This window comes from Rhipicephalus sanguineus, chromosome 1, assembly GCF_013339695.2.
Source record: "Rhipicephalus sanguineus isolate Rsan-2018 chromosome 1, BIME_Rsan_1.4, whole genome shotgun sequence".
In the NCBI taxonomy this organism is placed as follows: domain Eukaryota; kingdom Metazoa; phylum Arthropoda; class Arachnida; order Ixodida; family Ixodidae; genus Rhipicephalus; species Rhipicephalus sanguineus.
This window is the reverse complement of record NC_051176.1, coordinates 148,798,834-148,809,991: the sequence shown is the minus strand read 5'-3', so window position 1 is coordinate 148,809,991 and position 11,158 is coordinate 148,798,834. Positions and strand designations below refer to the sequence as shown.

The 11,158-nt window shown below is 51.4% G+C and overlaps 1 pseudogene; it reads right to left on the bottom strand.

Moving 5' to 3' along the window:
• Positions 1-1,285: 1,285 nt before the first annotated feature.
• On the bottom strand, positions 1,286-9,787 carry LOC119379685 (uncharacterized; annotated as a pseudogene).
• Between the last annotated feature and the right edge of the window lie 1,371 nt (positions 9,788-11,158).

Here is an 11,158-nt window from a genome sequence, read left to right as displayed (position 1 = left end):
ACCGCGCCTGTGCTGTCCATACAAGGTCATAGAGCTCTTGCCCCCCATCCCCTGCAGCCACAGCTCCTCTTCCTTCTCCTTGACACGGTCGCGCACATCCTTCTCATATTGCTGCCATGTGTCCGCCTGTATAGGTGCCGTGAAGAAGCCATATTTCTTCTCAAGGCGATATATGCGGTTTGCCCTGTTGGTGCGCATACACGTCGCTGAGAGGTAGTCAAAGACCTGTCGGGCGAGTCGCTCTTTCCGCAGAAAAGGCAAGCGGCCACGGTAGGTCAGTTTGCTTGCCGCCTCCCGTGCCTCGAAGGTGGACCACCCGAGGTCTCCTTGAACAGCCTCGATAGCTACTGCCCCATGCGATCCCAAAGCAGTGCGGCCGACCTCTCGCTGCCGTAGTTCCAGCCATTCTCTGGTCGCATGAGACAAGCAGACAACGGCGTTGCAGAAAGTCAGTGCCGGCACATGCACAAGCTTCCACATGTCGCGAACCATGAGATATCTGTTGAATCCCCATATGCTTCTGCGCCGGAGAACACACTGTGCCCGCAGGGCCATCCCTCTGACTATTTCCTCGTGTTCACTATCGCCTCCCGCACACAGCGTCACTCCGAGGTACTTGCACGATGAGGCAACCCCCAGCGCCTTTCCGGCCAGTGTCAGGGTTTCGTTGCCCAGTGTCACACCCACCAACTGTACTACTGTCGTCTTCTTGGCGTTATAGCGAAGCCCCAGCTTTTCGACTTCCGCTGCACAGATGTTGAGTAGTGCCTGCATGTCTCGATGATTTTCTGTCATTTAAAACGATGTCATATGCAAACGCTAGTTCCGGTATCTTGCGATTATCGTCTATACCGGTGGTGCTGTATTTCAGGCTGAAGCCAAGGGAAGACCTCTCTATCGCTCGCTCAAGTCCGGACACATACAATGGGTATAGTATCGGCGATAGTGGGCAGCCCTGACGGAGACCCCTCGAAACCTCCACAGATTCTGTCGTGACCCCAGCAAAGGACGTCGTAACTGTGTTGCCGCTGTACAACTGCTTAATAGTTGTCAGTAGTGTTTCCGGGAGACCCAGGTCTCTCAGGCAGTTAAAGAGACTGGCATGCGGAACATTGTCATATGCTTTCTCCACATCCAGGAAGCAGCAAAGCAGTCCACGGTTTTCTTTTCTGGCAATCTCGGCACACTGCGTAATCACGAAGAGGTTGTCTTCCAACCGCCTGCCCTTTCGGAAGCCATTCTGTAGTTCTGTGAGGAGACCTTTGGACTCCGCCCACCCGTAGACTCAGTCTTTTATCACCTGCGTGAAGGCTCTGTGTAGCGTGCAGGTGACTGTCAGTGGTCTGTAGTCGCTTAGATGACTTGTATTGCCTCCTTTCTTGGGGATCAGCACTACTCTGCCGAGTCGCCATTCTTTGGGTATCTCCTCGCCATCCAACATGTTGGTGAAGAAACCAGCCAACTGTTCTTTGCAGTCTGAGCCTAGGCACTTAATTAGGCTAGCTGGTATGCCGTCAGGCCCCGTGGCTGTGTGCGTCCGAAGGCGGGAGAGTGCACGTTCGACACTCCTGTGTGAGAAAGCCCAGTTTGTTTCCGAGAGGTGCGGAGCGGTCGGCACACTTCGAGTTTTGCATGTAGGACTGTCCTTTGCGTGTGCAAGACTAGAGCCTCTAAATATGTTGTTACATACCCTTTAAGGTCTACAACCTGCTGTCCTGTTTCGCTGTCCATGATTTGGAGCTCCGGCTGTTCTTTTCTATCAAGCGACCGGACATAGTTCCAGAATTTTGCAGCCGTTGACTTTCCCTCCTCTCGCAGGTCCTGTAACATCTGTCTATTGGCATTGGCTAGCTTCATTTGAACCAGAGCCTGCATTTCGTGTTTCAGCTTCACGTAGTGCTGCCATTTGTCGCTACAAACCTCGGGGTCTTTTGCCTTGACCGCACGGTTTTGCCTTTGACCGCACGGTGGGCACGGTTTGCCTCTCGGCGTGCCTGCCACGCCTGAGCGACTTCCATGTCCCACCACAGTTTGCGCGTGTGGCGTGCGGGGTTCTTGTTGCGGGACATGTGCCGTCGCATGATGCTGCGCAATATGTCGACGTATTCTTCGTACGTTTCCGCCTCTCGTCGCGTTCACTGTCCTCAAATTCTGCAGCCACCGCTTCAATAGCTTTAGCCGGAAGGTGCATTTGACCCTCGGATGTCATGCGGCGCTTCGGTTTGAGGTGTTGAGTGCGGGAGAAGTCGATCCGAATACGATTATGATCGCTTCCAATGCTATAGTCTCCTTCTTCATCTATAGAGTCACTCTATTCATCTATAATTCATCTATATCGCGTCGCGCCATCTATCGCACACGCGACGAAACAACATGCGCGGGCTGCCACGCCAGCAGACGCTACACAGAGCAAACGAGAAACTTCCGAAACTCAGACCGTCGGAGAGCGTGTTTCGCGTCTTTTCTAGCCTGGACATTTTCGCTGATTTTATTGGAACATCAAGAACATCTTCCTCATGCATGTCCACAATGTATACAGTACGTGCTGAGTGGGCTACGGAAGCAACCTCGTCAGATACGTACGCTAGCTGTTACATTTGTAAAAAAACGTTCTCGCTGTAGTGCGCGTGAATCGTAATTGCAGTACAGCTCCCGAAAAAGTGAAACGATGTTTTGTTGCCCCATATTACAAGTTGTGCACAAAGTTTTGTGAAATCTCATCATTTCAGCATGCATCGCATAATAATTAGAGTACGCTTTACGGGTAGTTTCGCGGAACGTAATTTTTGTTTCACGGGCGCTCTTACAATAATGCGTCTTGCTCACAAAAGCGTGCTATCAGAGAGTATAACCTGATCTATCGTTCAGCGATCCCTTTTGGAAGCTACCTGCGCTACTTTATTCTTGTAACGATGGTGCTTTACAAGCGAAACTGTGCTATAGTTAAGCCGGTCAGCTACGCCTGCGACGTAAAGGACACTGGCGCGAGCACTGTTTACTTACGTGCCAATATATGCATTATGTGCAGCTGGATGCCTCGTGTCTAAATAAATTTGGGGACATCAAACACTGAAATGAAAGCACGAAATTCTGGCCAGCTGTTGAGGAGCACCGTGCCATTTATTACCTTTTCAAGACGAAATCCCGAAGGCGTGGATGCCATCAAAAGCACTAAAGCTTAATACTACGTTGAAAGTGGCAAAGCATGCTGATTGCTTGTGCTTGAAAGCACCTTGCACTGGATTTTCGTCAAAGGAAACGCTCAACGGTATGAAGTGCACCCCCACACAAAGCTCGCGCCTGCCTTCAACCCAGCTGCGTGTCACGCAAATTAGGCTCGCAAAATGAAATAGGTGGGCATCACACTGCAGAATACCACGCAGTTAGTGTACTTACTCGCGCGTTTTCATTCGGCTCCTAGTTTTTTTGCTTGAATCACAGTTATCCACTCGCGGCGAAGCTGAAAACACCGCACCGGCACTATTTCCGTGACGCGTCGTAATCGTCGCAGACAATCGGCCGCAGTGAAGCCGCGCCGCGCGCGCGGCGGCCATCTTGCCATAGGCAAGAAACGGGAGCTAAAGCGCGCCCGCCGCGCTGACCGCGTCTCTCCGCCGTGGTTTTTAACGGCTTTGGCGAGCATTAAGGGAGATGTTGTCAAGAATAAGAAGCCAATTGTGGCTGATAAGAATGCAGTCAGTTTTATTCTGTCTCTTTTGGCGTTTTCCTTGCAAGCATGCACCGACGAAGGGTCTGTGTCACTGGTTTTTAAAAATAATCATCCTCGTAAGAGCACACCTCACGTTCTCGGCACTCATTTTCCAGTTTATTTCATTTTTCATGTGGCAGAGTCTTATGCATACGTGGAGTTCGGCCACTTTCTTTGAGCGGAATATAAATGTAGGTGTCCGAAGCACCACACTCAAGGATATGCTCATCGACAAGGATATGCTCATCAAGGCTGAAAGCCATTTCTTTTCTCAAGACAGGCTCAAAACCTCCAAAACCAATAGTTCTGGCTTTGCATAGACGTGCTTCAAATATGGACATTCAGCTTGCAGTCGACACTATTTCAATAGACATATAGCTTTTCGATACTATTTCGTTAGCTCGGCTCTCTCTTATCCTGTCAATGAATCAATTAAAAACGCCCAAGTGGCATCCTAAGTCGTAAGTTTAAGCCAACGAGCATATACACATGCAGTCTACCATCCTGCATTCCAGTCCCAAAGTCCACATATCTGAACACTTAGTCGCCCACAATCTCAACATCTTTCCTCATTTGTCATCAACAATCAAAGTACAGTACAGATTCTTTAAAGAATCTGTGCGGTATTGGGCTAGCTTTTTCGAGACAGTGACTCATCTGTGAAGCCAGCATATCCTTTGGTGGAATTCTGTATACCGTTCTCGTATAGCGCGCTCTGCTTACAGTGCTCGATTAAACTTTGAGCGTACATGCCCATAAGCTGATGGAGAATGGAAGTGCAGCGTTAACGCAAACACCCGAAGCTCGGATGGATACGTGCCTTTCTGGCCTTTTCGTGCCCTGTGGAGGGGTTGCTGTATGTATGGGGTAAGACTGCAGTGAACATCCCCATGCCCTGCTCAGACATGAGCTTTTGATCCTTGATCCTTGACGTCGTCGTCGATCACGGAGATCTTCGTTGCTGATCGGCAGCGATGATGCATTCACACGTAGGCAGCAGTGGTGGTTAGATGAATTTAGTAGTTTATGTGAACGTAAAATAATGGATACAACTGAGCTAGAAATATACAAAAGATTAAACAGTAATGACGCACAGTCTCACTCTTCTACTTATTGAAGAAGTTAGAGCCCAGACTGTCTTACGTTGCACGGCCGCTAGCCTCACTGATCTATAAACACATGATTTCAGCCCAGGCTAGCCTTACGTACATAGTACGGAGCCTCACCGATCTATCAGCAACGCTGATTACAGCCCAGACTGCCGTGCCGCACTCGTGCAGCTCGATATCTCCTGCCAAGAACAAAGAAAATGGGCGGTGGCCGCTCTTTGTCCATCCCTTGACCACGGCGGCCAATCAGATCGTAAGTATTTCTTGGCCCCCGCCCACCGGGCAGGGCCTAAACGGAAAGCCCAGATATTCCGAGAAACACTGCTTTCCTCCTTTCTCTTCCACGCGTGTTCATTCACGGTGTCAGGAGACAATACCACATGCGCGGAATTTATCGCTTACACATTCCACTCCTCGGCCAGCAAGCAGGCCGTCGCCTGCGACTCGGCGCGAACATGACACCACAGGGGGTAGTCTGCAGTGTGTCCCCGTGGCCGGCAGATGCCTTCAAACAGCGCGGCCAGCGCCTCGGACCCAGTCCGTGTTTTGACCGGAATTCCTGGAGCTCGAAAACCAGACCGCCGCGGCTCTGGGCCAGATGTCACGTCCAAACGGGAGGCAGCACGCACTTGCCCGCATGGCGCCACCGCAGACGGCTCGACCGTCCTGAACGCTCCTGAACACAGCGGGAGACGGCGCCGACCCCTCTCGGCCTTCCGCGAACTCGCGGTTCGTTCCTTGGCGCGAAAACTGCGGCCACCATCGGCGTGCTAAAGGGCCCCTGCCCTCTCTCCTGAACGGCTCGCAGCCATAAGCGGCCTTACACGCCCCTCCTAAAGAGTATACTGGGCTCTAAACGTGGTCAGCTGTGGCTTCTCACTTCCTTCTTTGTGCGCGGCGGTACAAGGCCTTTGATAGCAGCTATCTTTTCTGGGTCTGGGCCGTGAGTTCCCGAGCCAACCACATGTCCGAGATAACGGATATGTGTCTGCGCTACCTGGCATTTTTCAGAGCTTGCCCTCAGGCCGGCATCACCAAGAATCCTAAGCACGATGTCCACATGGCGAAGGTGTTCCTCCCATGTGTCTGAAAAAATTACTATATCATCAAGGTACGCTGATGCATAAGCCTGGTGTGCTGACAGCAATGCATTAACCATCCGCTGAAAGGTAGCTGCTGAGTTCTTCAAACCGAAGGGCATTACCCTCCACGCGTACTGCCCATCGTGTGTCACAAACGCCGTGAGATATTCACTTTGGGGATCCATTGGCACCTGCCAGTACCCTCTCCTGAGGTCAACTACAGTTATAAAATTTGCGCGACCCACTCTGAAAATTAGCTCTCGTGGATTAGTCATTGGAAAGGCATCCACGCGCGTGACAGCATTCAACGTCCTATAATCAATGCACATGCGCATTGACCCGTCTTTCTTACCCACACACACACAACCGGGTGTGCGAATTCACTTTCCACTGCGTATATAAGCCCCAGATCAAGAAGTTCTCCAACCTGCCGACTAACCTCTTTCTTTAACAGCTCTGGAACTCGGTAAGGGAATGTCCTTTTGGGCTTACAACTCTCCTCCAACTCAATACGATGTCGACCTACCTGAGCCATCCCAGGCTTTCCATAAAAAACACAGCGATGTTTCTGAAATACCCTCTCAATCTCCTTCCGCGCGTCAGGACGCAAATGATCCAGCTTTTCGGGGGGTATCACACTCTCTCCATCTGCAGTAGGCACGGCCTGTGGCGCGTACTCCACATCACCAAACTCTTCGTCCTCCTCGAAGACTACCCCAACGTGGCTTACTCTAACATATAGGGCCTGAGCCGATTTGCATGCACCACCGAGGACTTTCCGTCATTCATTTGTAGGCGATAAGAGTGTTCCCGCTCTTTACCTGTTATCGTGAACGGCCCCAACCACCTGGCCGCCATCTTTGTTGCCCTAGCTGTATCAAACAGCAGCACTTGGTCTCCAACATTAAATTCTTTACTTCGCGCCCTCCTATTGTACACTTCAGCATATCTGCCCTGGTGTGCAGTGCTTGTCAACTCCGCTACACTCGCGGCAAGATCTAGTTGCTCACGCAGTTGTTGCAAATACTTCGATGGTTTCTCTCTTAGAGTTGCCGGCACAATTACTTCACCCGTCCAAGTCTGTTGCAAAATTGATAGAGGCCCGGTCGGGTTTCTGCCATACAACAGCCTGAATGGCGACACCCCTGTGGTGTCATGTGGCACTTCGCGGTACGCCCACAGCATAAATGGGACAAGCTTGTCCCAATTCTTTTGGTCGCGTTCTATTACATGATACAGCATATTTTTGAGAACCCTGTTCCATCTTTCCACCACGCCATTGCTCTCGGGGTGTTCAGGGGTGGAAAACCTGGGTGAACAGCCCAATTTTTCCAACATCAACTGTGTCATTTGTGACTTAAAGTTTGTGCCCTGATCAGAACAGACCATTTCCGGAACACCGGTGCGACTAAAAATTTCCAGTAATGCTTCGCATGTGGCCTTTGCAGTCAACAATCGGAGTGGCACCACCTCAGGCCATCTAGTGCAAAGATCAACGAGGCACAGGGCATATCTGTGGCCTCTCGCCGACGGCACATCGATAGGGCCGATGACATCTACATTAACCACCTGGAATGGGTGTTCCGGCCGCGTGAGTGGCGTAATGGGTATCTTGTCACTTTGCCTTCTATCAGACCGCGTCTGGCACTGATGGCATGTCTTACAATGCTCAACAATATCCCTTTCCATTCCTGGCCAAAAGAAACTATACTTTATGCGTTGCCTGGTGTTTTTCGACCCCAAGTGTCCACCCCATAAGGACTCATGCGCCAGCTCCAACACCTCGTTGCGCCTTTCAACCGCCAGGACTAACTGTCTGACCTTGACTCCCGCTAAAGAGTTCTGATGGTATAAGAGCCCATCTGCCACAAACATGCCAGCTTTCTTTTTTCTTGCATCCTCCCATGACCTTCGAAGACTATCATCTGAAAGCTACTCAGCTCTAAATTGCTCTCGCTGATTAGTGACCTGATCGGCAAAAGCGGGACCACTTTCTCCCGATTCTTGAACCTCATCAACCGTTTCACCGCAGCCACAGTTTAAAACTGCTGTATCACTGTCTTTCATTTCACCTGATCAAAGTCCCACTGCACTGACGACATGCGTAACACTTTCCCGTTCACTTCCATTGTCTTCCTGTGCATGCAGTAACTCCGAATCCTCTTTTGACAGCAGACAGTTCATCCGCGAGCTGGTCAGTAATAGCACACACCAGATCAACCTTCTGTGGTTGTCCCACCCCTCCCGGGTAGTTTAAAGCTATTGGCAATGTAGCCAAAGTTGCTTGGATGGTTTTTCCAAACTCCGACTGGAGCCTTACTGCGCCCGATGAATCCTTTACCCTTTGCGGAAGTATCCCTTCACGTATCACCGTTATTTCGCTGCCTGTGTCCAGCACAGCTTCAATAGTTATGCCACCGCACGTGATCGGGATAAGTTCCAGTTTCGACCGGCCAGAGCCAGCACTTCGCTCGAATACTTCCACCCTCGCACTCAGCACCCTTTCCTGCTCGGGTGGCGGTAACTTACCAACAATGGCGACATTGTGGACTCTCTGTTTAGGCACAGTGGTCAACTTCGCCTGCTGCGCTCCTTACTTGAGGCCTGAGGACAATCCCTAGCCACGTGACCCTGACCGCGACAAATGTAGCACCTTACATTGGCCTTTTCTATGCCGGTCTGCCTGGCTAACGGCGGAGCAGTTGGCACTCCAACCGTCTTAGTTGCGCGACCCTTTCCTTTCGCCTGTTCAAAAGTCTCGAGAACTTTAGCGACCTCTACAGGTTTGAACCACTTTTCGCCCTCCCGCAAAAGAACATACTCTAGACCTTCCGGGCCCAAACTCGCCTTCATTCGGTCAGCGACCTAGCTCAGCAACCGCTTCCTTAGTATCCGCATTACGAGATTGCAGGTAATACGCGAAGTACGTTCTGGCCCGAGAAGCGAACTCAGCCCATGTTTCCTCTCTTCTCTTCGTCTCCTTTTGAAACCTGTCTAAGTACTCAGCTGGGGTGAGCTTAAGTTCATTTAGTACCGCACGTTTCACGATCTCATAATCCACACACTCCTCTTCACTCAAGCTACACAGCATATAGCGGACTCGCTCAGACAGCGCAGGCATTAGCAAGTGTACTCGGTTATCTTCCGGTACCTGGAAAGATGAAAACAGTTTTTCCACCTCATCGAACCACATCGGGACATCCGCGTCGCACGGCAACCTGTATGCCTTCAGCATTTTAGCGCATTGTGCTACTCCGTCAATGCCGGTATGGCGGCGGTCGTTCGTTCCCGACATCGAAGGTGACCTACTCGATTGCTCAATCTCTGCTCTGCGTAGGGCTACGCGTTCACATTCAAGCTGTAGGCGTACTTTTTCGAGCTCGAGCTGCAGACATCGTACTGCCATTCCCTCTGGATCTGACCTATCCGGATCTTGTACAGCGCCTAGCGCCCCACTACCACCTCCGGTGACCGACTGCTCAGACTCAGTCTCTCTGAAGCTCGGTAGCTCCTGCTGTCTCTGATCTTCTCTCTGCTCAGATGCACCATCCTCGCCCACACTAGACCCCACAGCGCTTGCCATTCTGCTCGTGATCATCTCTAGCCACACAGAGCAACACCCATGCCAACTTAGACAAAGCGTAAGGAATCCCGCTCACCCGTTTCTGCTGGGGGCCTCCGCTGTGGTTCGGCTCCCGACGACTTTCAATGGCGGTGGGACTCGCTGGCACCTCCTTGCAGTCGTGCGTCTCTGGCTCGATGGACACCTTGCAGTTGCTCTTCGTGTGGCTTGCCGATCCTGTCGGGCTGCGCCAGTAAAGTTTTGATGGTCCTTCGTCGTCGTCGATCACGGAGATCTTCGTTGCTGATTGGCAGCGATGATGCATTCACACGTAGGCAGCAGTGGTGGTTAGATGAATTTAGTAGTTTATGTGAACGTAAAATAATGGATACAACTGAGCTAGAAATATACAAAAGATTAAACAGGAATAACACACAGTCTCACTCTTCTACTTATTGAAGAAGTTAGAGCCCAGACTGTCTTACGTTGCACGGCCGCTAGCCTCACTGATCTATCAACACATAATTTCAGCCCAGGCTAGCCTTACGTACATGGTACGGAGCCTCACCGATCTATCAGCAACGCTGATTACAGCCCAGACTGCCGTGCCGCACTCGTGCAGCTCGATATCTCCTGCCAAGAACAAAGAAAATGGGCGGTGGCCGCTCTTTGTCCATCCGTTGACCACGGCGGCCAACCAGAGCGTAAGTATTTCTTGGCCCCCGCCCGCCGGGCAGGGCCTAAACGGAAAGCCCAGATATTCCGAGAAACACTGCTTTCCTCCTTTCTCTTCCACGCGTGTTCATTCACGGTGTCAGGAGCCAATACCACATGCGCGGAATTTATCGCTTACACATTCCACTCCTCGGCCAGCAAGCAGGCCGTCGCCTGCGACTCGGCGCGAACATGACACCGCACAGGGGGTATTCTGCAGTGTGTCCCCGTGGCCGGCAGATGCCTTCAAACAGCGCGGCCAGCGCCTCGGACCCAGTCCGTGTTTTCACCGGAATTTCTGGAGCTCGAAAACTAGACCGCCGCGGCTCTGGGCCAGATGTCACGTCCAAACGGGAGGCAGCACGCACTTGCCCGCATGGCGCCACCGCAGACGGCTCGACCGTCCTGAACGCTCCCGAACACAGCGGGAGACGGCGCCGACCCCTCTCGGCCTTCCGCGAACTCGCGGTTCGTTCCTTGGCGCGAAAACCGCGACCACCATCGGCGTGCTAAAGTGCCCCTGCCCTCTCTCCTGAACGGCTCGCAGCCATAAGCGGCCTTACAATCTCCTTTATGAGGATCGAGCTTCGCTCTTTTTGGTCAGTCTGCAAGTTCTTTTCTGCAGAATTTTATTCTTGAGCTGCTTCACTCCCCTTGGGAAACATGAAGCATTTCTTTGTAATGCTGCCGTATAGGTGATGCAACTCTCACATTTTCAACAACTTATTTAACTTGAACTCGTATAACGGCCGGAGTACCACGGCGCCTCGGTTATGGTCGCTTTATTTGCAGCTGGAACGAGGATTTCACAGTTTAGACCTATACTGGTACGTTTTACTCGCTGCACTGCATAAATCAAAGTACAAATAACAAAAGAAAAGGCACGAATGTAAGAAAAAACAGGTAATTGTGTATTGCCCAAATGACGTTACTTGTACCTCGTAGTTGCGAGCTATCCTTTTATAACACAACAGGGCAACCG